The following is an 11,406-nucleotide window of genomic DNA, read 5'->3' as shown; positions in this document are numbered from 1 at the left end:
ACACGGCCACCGGAATGCCCTACAGACAGAGCAGCTCAGCATGTTCCCAGTAAAATAGTTTCTCATCATCCCAAGCCAGTAACCTCAGAGTCATCTTTTCCCTTCACATCAGGTCAGACCCTGTCAATTTTCTCTCCTGAATTTACTGCTTATTTCTCTCCTGCAATCTGTATCTGTATTTGTTTTCTATCACTGTAATGAGCGAGCACACGAAACACCTCAGCACTACCTGGCGGAACTGTTGCTGGATTTCTCTCCTGCCGATGGCTGAAGCCTGCCCGCCTGTCACAACTGCACCCCACCACTCCGGTAGCCTCATGGCTGCAACCTGTCAGATTAGCAACGTTTTTAGCACCTTCTTCAGTGCTAGGTACCGCTCGGAGGACCCCACCCTGACTTCTGTTCCCCCTGCGGCCACCTTTGGGACCAATCACTTGGTGCTGACACTGAGCAACCCCGAGATGTCGCTGGAGAGTACAGAAGAGGCCAGCCAGTCAGGGGAGCGGCCCAGATCTGGTCAAAGGCTCAGGTTCTGGACTGGATCAGCCACCAGGTGGAGAAGAACAAGAAAGACGCAAGCTCCATCGATTTCTTGCGATGTGACATGGACGGGGCCACCGTCTGCAACTGTGCCTTTGAGGAGCCGCGACTGGTCTTCGGGCCTCTGGGGGACCAACTCCATGCCCAGCTGCGGGATCTCACGTCCAGCTCTAATGACGAACTCAGCTGGATCATTGAGCTGCTGGAGAAGGACGGCATGGCCTCCCTAGGAGACCCAGCCCGCTTCGATCAGGGCAGCTCTTTCACCCAGGGGCTGCTGGACGACCGTCGGCAGACCAACCCCCTACCACCCCAGCAGCTACGGCGCAGGCGGCCCCTCTCCTGGTGGTTCTGACATCTCCACTGCGGGGACTGGTGCTCCCCAGAGCTCCTACTCCTCAGACTCCCGTGGAAGCCACGTGGATCTGGATCCCACCGACAGCAAGCTCTTCCCCAGAGCTGGCTTTCCTGACTATAAGGAGAGGGATCCTAAGCACAGGAAGCAGAAAGGGGGGGCCCCCAAAGCTGAGCAGAGAGTCCTGGGAGTGTCTGGAGGGCATGAAGAGCCAACACGCCCCCAGAGACACCCACTTGTGGGAGTTCATCTGGGACATCCTCATCCACTCGGAGCTCAACCAGGGCCTCATGAAGTGGGACAACCGGCACGAGGACGTCTTCAAGCTCCTGCGCTCCGAGACTGTGGCCCAGCTGTGGGGCCACACTGAAAAGAACGGCAACATGACCTGTGAGAAGCTCAGCTGGGCCCTGGGATACTGCTACCAACCAGGGATTCTGGAACGGGTAGATGGCCGGTGGCTCCTCTACAAGTTTGGCAAAAACTCCAGTGGCTGGAAGGAGAAGGAGGTTGTCTAGAGTCGGAACTGAGGGTCTGAAGCAGACCTGGGACCAAACTCATGGACCACTCGGGCCTGCAGCCCCTCCTGGGAGGACAAGCAGACTAGACGGCCCCTCATGTTGGTGCATGCTCCCTGCTGTTCTGTGGAGAGAAGCTGGAGTTCTGGCATATTGTCAGCCATCATCCTGGGATCCGGAGCCTGTGGTCTCTCCTCCCTGCCCTCCTCTTAGAATGACAAGCCCTGGGGATTGAAGTGACTCGTCTGACTCTACAGTTGTACTTCGTCTCTTTTTATCTGGTGCCTTCTCAAACCCAATCCCAGACACTAGCTGCAGAGGATACCTTTCTCCTGCAGATGACACCTTCCTTCTGCAGATGCCTGAACTGAGCCGAAGAGGCCAGTGGAGGCCCAAGAAAAGGAACACCGTGAAGGAGAGGACAGAGCGCACTCCTTCAGTGCCTTCTTCCTGGACTGACTTCCACCTCCAGCTAGGTGCCTGGGCTCCACTGGTGAGGGCCAGAGCACTCCGTAATTTAGGTACTTATAAATATATGTCAGATGTGCATAGATCTATTTTTTTCTAAAACATCCCCCGCCCCTCCACTGACATGGACTGTTGTGCTGTTGTAGGTGTGATGCTGGAACCCTTGGGGTGGGGTAAGGCCGGGACCGTCAGGATGGGACTCCTGGCTTCTTTCTCCTGTGAATGGAAGCAGAGACCTTCAGTAAAGTGCCTTCTGGTCTTTTTCTAAAAATAAACAAACAAAACCAAATGAAGACACACGTAAAGGCTTGAGGCAACACACATTTATCATCTCATAGTTTAAGTGGGTTAGGAATCCAGGCACAGCTTGCTGGCTCCTTGCTTCTGGAGACCCCTGAAGGTTCTCTCCTGTGGCCTCCTCACAGGCCCTCTCATAACATAGTAACTTGCTTCTTCAAGGTCAGCAGGAGAATCTCTCTGATGCTTCCAGTTGCTGCCCTCCTGATACTCTTTTAAGGGTTTACCCAACTCGGATAGGTTCATCTCGGATCATTTCCTTATTGACTAAAAATCAACTGATTAGGGACTTCAATTATCAGGTGGATGCCTAAGTTCGTGGCATTTGTTTTTGGCATGCCATCATTGCCACGTTGGGAGTTCATGGTTTGCCATTTGGAGTGACCGTGTTGTGCTGTGAATATGCCTTGCATTTTGCAGATTTGAAGAAAGTCAGCACTATTTGTGGGCTAAAGAAGAGCGGACGTCAAGTGGAAATAAGCGAAATCTTCCGATATAATTTTCTGTTCGAGTTTAATAGAGGAGTAAAGGCAGCGGAGGCGGCTGGAGACATTTGTGCTGTGTACAGGGAGCGTGCACTGAGGAAAGCGTGGCAAGAAAATGGTTTTGTGCTTTCACAGAGGGCCACTTTGATCTGAGTGATTCTCCACGTTCAGGAAGACCATCAGGCTTTGATGAAGACCATTGGAACATTTTAATCCATGATGATCCACTTCAGTCAACCTGAGAATTGGCAAGTTGATGAACTGTGACCAATCAGTGTGCAACATTTGCATTCCTCGGGCAAGGGAAAAATGCCATGAACTTAGGCATCCGTCCCATACATCTATAACATTTTTTCACCTTTGCCATATCACAGAAGTCACAGGTTCTATCTACACTCAAGAAGAGGGAACTCTATAGGACAGAGGGTGGGAATCTTGAGGCCGTCATGGTATTTTCTTCCTGCCACAATGTCTCATTACCTCCTACCTGAATATTATAGCTCCTTTCCTACTGATTTTCCTTTTTCTTCCTTTCCTACTCTGTCTAACCTCAAATCTGTCCTCTATTAGCAAAGTGATTTCCTGATGGATAAATGTAACCAAGTAATTATCTAGCTCAGTTCCTCAAAGATTTGCCATAAGAAACACGATAAACCAAATTTTTTATGTGCCATAACGACTCTTGATGATTAAACGCTGACTACTTCCCAGTCTTGTCTTTTTCTTATCCCCTCCCAATACCAAATATGGTGCTTCAGCAAATGGACATGTATTTCCTTGAACACACAGTACTTTTTTTTATTCTTCCAAGCCTTTGAACTGACTGTTCCTATATTTTCTTGCTTTCTCACCCTGCACCATGCATACTGATGGTCTGACTTATAAAGTGCCATTTATCTTTTAAGTCTTAGCTCCTCGGTGATGTTTTACAGACTCGGCTGTCATTTGTGGGTCCCAGCAGCACTCCCCACACATCTCCACTGGTGCTACCCCCCAGGGGCCAAAGTGGAGGTCATATGTGTCAAGGTGTGTCTGTGATCTGGAAAGAGAGGGACCCCATGGAAATGTGTTGGCACTGAGGCTAAGGAAATTCCTGGGCAAAAAAGTCAACTCTTTGCTCTCTCAGAATTCAGGAAGACCTATGTGCCACACAGCCAGCAGAATGGCCTGGATCAGGGGCTTTCCATGAAAGGTGAAGGAAACTCTTGGGAGGCTTGGATTTATCTCCTGGCCAAAATCACACTGGCATTGTTTCTATGGGTCTGAATCCTACAGCTGCGTGAGGATAGACTACAAGGGCTACATCACTAAATTCTGTATAATTTTTTTTAAGACTGAAACATAGTAAAACACAAACTTCTGATCTGCCGTAGACCATAGGCTGGCCTTGGTATCAAGGAGATTTTGAACAGGAAGAAGGGAGAGTAACAGAGGTTTGGGAGAGTGGTGTGGCCTGCTGTGCTAGGAAGGCCACTCTGGCAGAGCCATGGGAAAGACTCTGGACCACTGAGGAGCTGTGGTGGTAGCCGCTGTGCCTGCTTGGATGGGGTTGCCTGGGACCTCCACAGAATAACTGAGACCTTAGTGTGGGGAGCCTCAGTGATGAAGTACACAGCCCGATCAGACTGGGGGACATTTGTGACATATCAGTTCTCATTTTGAAGGAAGGAAAGAAGGAAGGCAGAAAGGAACTCTTTTTCACCACATAGAATTAGGCTCTTTTCACTCAGATGCAGCATATGTAGGGAACTTGAGAACAATTGGGGCCTATGCATATAGTCTTAGGTAAAAGCCTTTGGGAGCTTTACAGGGTTGTCTGTTGCAAAAATTAAAAATTGTCACACCAAAGTGTATATTCATGGGATAAAAGAACAACTTATATTTTTTACAGAGATACTTCACATCACCTGTATGGCAGCTTATCCAGTGAAGTTGTCTTTTTCTCAAATTTCCAGCCAAGTGCTTGTTAGACCACTGGAAGTGAGAAGTTGGGCATAATAGGGAGTGGTTTCAAAGTGGTTCTTCATTTGACATCTACTTGATTTGGAAACTACTGGCACAGATGGTCTCCAGGGCCTCCTTCCTGCTTCATGTGTCCCTGGCAGCTGTGTCAAATTGATCCTATTTGACCATGAAACATGGAGTACTTGGAATCACCAGCCTCTTCCATTTCTACCCAGGGGGTAAAAAAAAAAAAAAAAAGTTTTCTCTTATTGGACTCAAAGTTTGGCAAGGTTACAGACATGAGCAAGAGCTCGGGACTGGATGTGCAGAGACATTGGTCAGCAAATTTGTATATGATTAAGTGACTGGTTCCAATGTAATTCCATTAGTCTCATTTTTTTTTTTTTAGAAACAATTAGAAAATTCAAATGCTGTATTTGTAAATTGCATTTGGGACTTAATGGTGGTATTTCTTCCCCAACTGGAATGCCTCTGTGAGTTGCCCTCTAATTCCCATTTATTTTTCCTTTATGCTTGAGCCTAATTCACATATGAGTCAAAATAAAAGCGCTTTGTGCAATCTTTCAGCTGTTAAGATTGCCATTCATAGAGGTCCTGGGGGCCTGACAGTGTGCCACTCTTTTGACTGCCGATGTTAAAAAAAATAGCTCTCAGGAAATGTGGCAAAATGGCTAACATTTGAATGTAGCTGTTCTTCTAAAAGTGCACATATTTCAATGATACTCATCTTGCTATTGACCTAGGCTATTTATTTTTTGATCTTGAATGGAATTTTTCAGTAATTGTCTTGAAGCAATCATATTTCTTTTGTGTGTTTACATTAAAACAGCATTATTTTCTAAGTCATGTGACAGATATAAAGGCACAGAAAAATTTATTTACAAAATGCAAGATGCAGTTGAGTATTTGAATGTAGAATCATTTGCTCCTTATCCTCTTGTATAGTCAACAAATAAAGGTTTTTTTGGTCAGTTAGTTTATCAGCACACTCTCTGTGCTTGAGAGAGGTTATTTTTATATTATTTAGCTTATAGTTATGTGCCACATAATGATATTTCAGTCAAAAGGGACAGCATATATGATGGTGGTCCTATAGATGATAATACTATTTTTACAGTACTTTTTCTGTATTTAGATATGTTTAGCTACAAAAATACATTCTATTGTGTTACAATTGCCTACAGCATTCAGTACAGTAATACGCTCTCTAGGTTTACAGCCTGGGAGCAATAGGTTATAGCATATTGTCTAGGTGTATACTAGACTGTGCTATTTAGGATTGTGTAAGTGCACTCTGGAATGTTCACACAGTGCTGAAATTGCCTAACAATGCATTTCTCAAAATGTATTCCCATCATTAGGTGATGTATGATTGTACTTTTTAAAAAACCATATATATATATATATATATATATATATATATATATATATAAATATTTGGTCAGAATAAGTGAATTTGGGTACAGTTGGTGGTGGACACGTGGTCGGTATTCATTAGATACTTTTTGAATTCATTTCAGGCGTCGGTACTAGTAGTATTTCTCACCTGGGACTGGTCCATGTGAACTTGGATTGGCTGAGTCCTTTTTGCTCAACCAGGGAGACTTCCTAGAATTTAGTTCCAGTGAGGATCCACCGCACATGAAATGACCACAAGGAAGTAGCAGGTAAAGCCTATGAGATTAAGACTAGCAATTATTTGTCAATTGTATACCAATGAAGTACTACTCCAGTGAGTAAGAATTTGTTGAGAATTCACAACATGTCAGCCACTAAGGGCACACATAATCTCCTCCTTCAAGATCCAAACTATGCTGAAATTTGCATTCATCTTAAGGCAATGTGCCATATGTGAATGTCCTCCTGCTACTCTGCCCCCAGCCCCATCCATTCATTTACAATGAAAAGTACATGGTCTTTGGAATTAAACAAACATGAATTCACAATGATTTGGCTTGCAGCTATACTATAAGACAGGGACCACAAGCATGTTTTGGGGACACAAAATTCGGGTGTGGGGGATAATACCATGCGCAAGAAATTCCAGGTACAACCTCGCATTCATATGTTCAGCAAAAAGGCCATCGTGGGGGTATTAACTCACCCCTAGATTCTCCTGTGGTTTAGATGCGCTGTAGTTTTTGGATTTTTATATAGTCCCTGGTGACCTTGGGCTTCTCAGGGTGGTGGGTGCTGGAGGCTGGCCTCCAGAGACTGTCTGGGCCTGGAACCATCGGGGACAAGCAAGTTGGAGACTCAACTGTTTATTGTGTGTGACCTTCGTTAAGTCTTTTAATCAGCATGAGACTCTTTCTCCTCATTTGAATTACATAATGAGGACAATAAATACCTTCCTGGTTGTTGTAAAGGATAGAGATAATGTATTTAAAGTGTCTTGTATAGGGACTGATATATATGGAAACGTAATGATCTACATGGGAACCTGATTATTATATATAAATATGTTTAAAGTGAGGTCTCATGATTTCAGATGGGTTATGAACATGGTTCTTTGGTGTTTATGATAGTCGATACAGTCAGACAGGTTGTTTCAATCATACACCTTAATGAAAATTTTCAACAACAACATTCTTACAAAAGTCCCTACACTCCAGCAAGCCAGGCAAGTTCTCCTTAGGTGCATCCTCCATGCCTTGAAAGATAAGTAGTTTTGGCTCCTTGAGGCGCTAAACATTAAATTTATATGTTATTCCTGAGAATTTGTGCTCTCTATAACCAGAAATCTCTGCACACCAGCCCTTGCTGGGAGGAAGCAGTGTGGCTATTTTCTGGGATGGTAGCCTGCCTGGATCTCACCAAAGGCACGTCTTCCTTGGGAAGGAGCAGAGGACATTTCCCCAATCCTTTTTGTCAACACAGTGGGAGTTATCTGAATTTCATTTGGGTATTAACTGCTGTGTGAGTTGGGTTTCTCTCTGTTAGAGGAGCTGCTGTTATTGGATTAAAACCACAGTTGTTGGGAAGCACTTAAGACTCCATGGGGGATTTCTCTATCAAATAACAGGGTCAGAGTTTTTTTCCTTTCTTTTTTCCCCCTCTTTTCTAGTAAACTCAGAGTCCCACTTTCCAGGTAACTTTATTACTTAGCTGGAGGCCAAGGAGAAGAATTTCTTTCTTATTACCAAGGTGCTGGACCAGGCAGCTTGGAAGTTATCCAAAGTTTGATTTGGCTTGCAGCTATACTATAAGACCGGGACCACAAGCATGTTTGGGGGACACAGAATTTGGGTGTGGGGGAGAATTTCATGAGCAAGAAACTCCAGGTAAAACCACACATTCATATGTTCAGTGAAAAGGTCATCGTAGGAGTACTAACTCACCCCTAGGTTCTCCTGTGGTTTAGATGCACTGTAGCTTTTATATTTTTCTATAGTCCCTGGTGGCCTTGGGCTTCCCGGGTGGTGGGTGCTGGAGGCTGGCCTCCAGAGACTGTCTGGATCTGAAACCGTTGGGACAAGCAAGTTGGCATCTGCCGGCTTGCTGGGCTGAGAAACCCAAAGCTTCAAGTTCTGACCCCAGACTTCTTCAGCCTGTGCTCAGCCAACAAATCTATCTGGTGAAGCGAAATGTATTCGGATGCCTTGAAAGTTTAGCATCTGCTTCTCGTTGGCTCCTACTGCTTTAGAAAACATTCGGAAGTTTCTATTGGATTTGGATGAGACAGGGATGGCATATTTTCCATGTCTCTCCAGAAGTCTACACTCCTCTTTGGGAGCTTCATTTACATGCACATTGGATGCCGTCTGACTGCCTCGGACTGTACCTTTGAGCAGATCCGATGGGATCCTCTCATGCATGTAAATGAAGCTCCTGTAGCCAGAGCCTCTCTCCAAAGAGGCAAAGAGCAGGCTTTTCTTGAAACTTGTTACTGCGACAATCTCAAACCAGACACCACAATACGGATTTTTTTTTCCTTGCTTGCGTGTATGCCAGGAGGACGCCGCATAACTTGGTTTTCCAGACCGAGGTAATTTATTTAAACATGGATTATTTGAAAAATGGGAAGGGATACAGGGCTTGATTTTAATCCCTGCTAACATAGAGAAAAGAATGCTTGTGTCACAACTCAGTGAGTATAAAAATTAAAAAAGGCTGAGACTATTGTTTGAAAACAGGCAAAATAATTAAAATTATTATGGAATAATCACATATCACACAACAACCTCCCACTCTTACGAGCAACAATCCAAAACAGCGCCTCCAAAGCGGGCCCAAGGGCAGAGGTTCTGTATATCATTCAAAGACCATCTGTCGTGCAATTCCTGTAGCGCCTTTGCACTATTCTGAGGGCAGGCTGAAATTTAGTCCTGGCAGTCCTCTTTCCATTTGTGAACAAACAGCAGTGATGGCAGATAAATATGGCAAACAATAGGCGTTTGTAATGAACTGGAAAGGGACGGGGAGTTTTGGAAACAGCACCAAAATAACAAGTTTTGGGTCCTGTGCTGGGCTCCTGAGACCCCCAGGGCCAGTTCCTGCCATGTGGCAGCTCAGACAGACATCTGCAGGCCGAGTGAGGCTTCCACCATCTCAGCCAACCTGCTAAGGGCCTGATTTAAATAAAGTTCTTTTTTTTCTTAAAAAATTAATAATCACAAAGACTCAAAGCTAGGTTTTTTTTGTTCCAGGAAACTCATGCATTGCAAATAATCCTGAAAGCTTGCTTTTTAGTTTGCAATCTTTCCTTTGATTCAGAAGCTGTGTCTTCTTCCCCCAAAACTTTCCTCATCGGTGTGTCCTTGTATAACTGCCTCATTCTGTGCTGTCATGGAAGCTGTTAGAGCACAGTCTTGAGAATTATGCTGGATACAGTGTTCATTTCATTGTTTTAGAAGTAACAATTTGAGATTTGATTGTTTGGTGTTGGATCGAGGAGGAGACCAAATATTATATCAACCATCAATAATTATAGTTTTAATTTACAAATTAGCAATACCTGAGGAACTCTAGATTAAAGACGATGCTTTGAATGCTCAGAGCAATCTAAAATTCTGAACCAGGTCCTCCTTTAAAATCATTAATTGGTTACTTTTCCGTGAACTATTTCTACATACATACAGGCTCAAAGGATCATAAAGCCAGTTCTCAGGACCCCATCTGTGCTGTCTTTCCCCTACCTCAGTATCTCTCTGTCTCACTCTCTCATTCTTTTTGTGTCTCTGTCTCTCTCTCTCCTCTCCTTCTGTCTGTCTTTTGTCTTTTTGTCTCTGTCTCTCTCTCTCTCTCTCTCACACATACACACACACATACACACACACACACACACACACACACACACACACATACACACACAGAGAATTTATTAGTCAGAAGTAGTTTCTGGAAAACATCACAGCAGGTTCAAGAGTAGATCACATAATGAGTAGAGAGTAGTGTTATTTGCAATAGGCCCAGAACTGAATCGTTAATAATTTCAGTTTCAAGTTGGAGCAAGAAAATGTTTGTCACAGCTCCTCTTATAAAATTGCCACTTCACACCGAGAAGGACACTTGGGACACTTGTCTATATTGATCAGGAGCCCGTGTGGACCTTACACGGCAAGGCCATCTTTGACATGTTATAGGGACTCGGGGATGTAGTGGCATTTGTGTACACTGCCATCCAGGCCATGTTAACGGGAGCTATGGTGGGGTGGGGTGGGTGTGGACAAGTTCTGAAGCAAATTCCAGTCCTCCGTTTTACTGAAATTATTAAAAACAGCAAGCTGAGATGTGGTGTTCTTTCTTCACCGTCTCCTCCACTTTTGTTCTCACTGATAATTCTGCCTGAATGGTATATCATCCCTAGTGTGAAAGCCCTAATGACATGTGTGTTGTAATTCAAGCAAGTTTTTATTTCCACTGGTACCTTGGAGGGAGCATAGTTTTAAACTCAAAACAACCGAAGTGATTTAAAAAATTCCACTTAAAAGTGTAGCATTTTAGAGCCAGAAAGGAATTTAGAGGGATTATTTACTTTATAGATAAGGCAAGCTGAAACCTAGAAAAGATACATGATTTTCCCAAAATCATCTAGTACACGGAATAGGACACTATTTTGGGCTTTCCAATCCTAAATCAGGATTAGGGCTCTTTTTGTCACAGAATATTGTCCCTTTAGATCTTGGTAACCTAGCTCACAGAATCATACCTTGCTTGGTAACTTAATGTTTTGCACTGCACCAGGTTACAGGATCATAGAGTCAGAAGTCTGAAACTTGTTCTACTGGACCAATACATGCCAATATTATGGCCGTCAACTAATACTTCCCTTTAGTCTTTGTGAAACAATCCCTAAACCTTATTATACTCTGGTTACTCTGAGTTGGTATCAGTTTATTTGGTTTTGCACATTGCTGACCTATTAACTTTTCTGGTCGTTGGCAAATAACTAAGTCATGTTACCTGACTCCTAAAATAGCTTTTTTTTTTTCCTCATACAACACCAACATTTTTTTTTTTCCTACAGGGTGGGGAAAATCCTGTCAGTTAGTATGGGATAATTTTGCCACGTGCGATTTCTTCCTTATCCAGTGCTGTGCTGGTGCCAGCCTGTAGCAGCTCATGAGAGCCAATTTTTGTCAGGAATTTTGCATGTCAGTTGTTAAGTTGTTGGCAGCTTTAAATCGACCATGGTGGAGTATTTACACCACAGAAATTGACGAACTTTACAATCAGGACTCTGCCTCCCCAGAGATCAGATTGTCCAGCATTTAAAAGCATATTACTGTTCCCATTCTTATTTTCCTATCTTTCCTAAGGCCAATAGTGATTTAAA

General features: G+C 44.0%; 1 pseudogene; it reads left to right on the top strand.

The window, feature by feature from the left end:
- The first annotated feature begins 317 nt into the window (after nt 1-317).
- On the top strand, nt 318-1,425 carry LOC103268254 (annotated as a pseudogene).
- Nucleotides 1,426-11,406: the final 9,981 nt, after the last annotated feature.

This window comes from Carlito syrichta, unplaced genomic scaffold (genome assembly GCF_000164805.1).
Source record: "Carlito syrichta isolate Samal-C Ts95f unplaced genomic scaffold, Tarsius_syrichta-2.0.1 Scaffold104742, whole genome shotgun sequence".
Taxonomy (NCBI): Eukaryota; Metazoa; Chordata; class Mammalia; order Primates; family Tarsiidae; genus Carlito; species Carlito syrichta.
The sequence above is the reverse complement of the archived record's forward strand: the minus strand, read 5'-3'. Positions and strand labels throughout refer to the sequence as shown.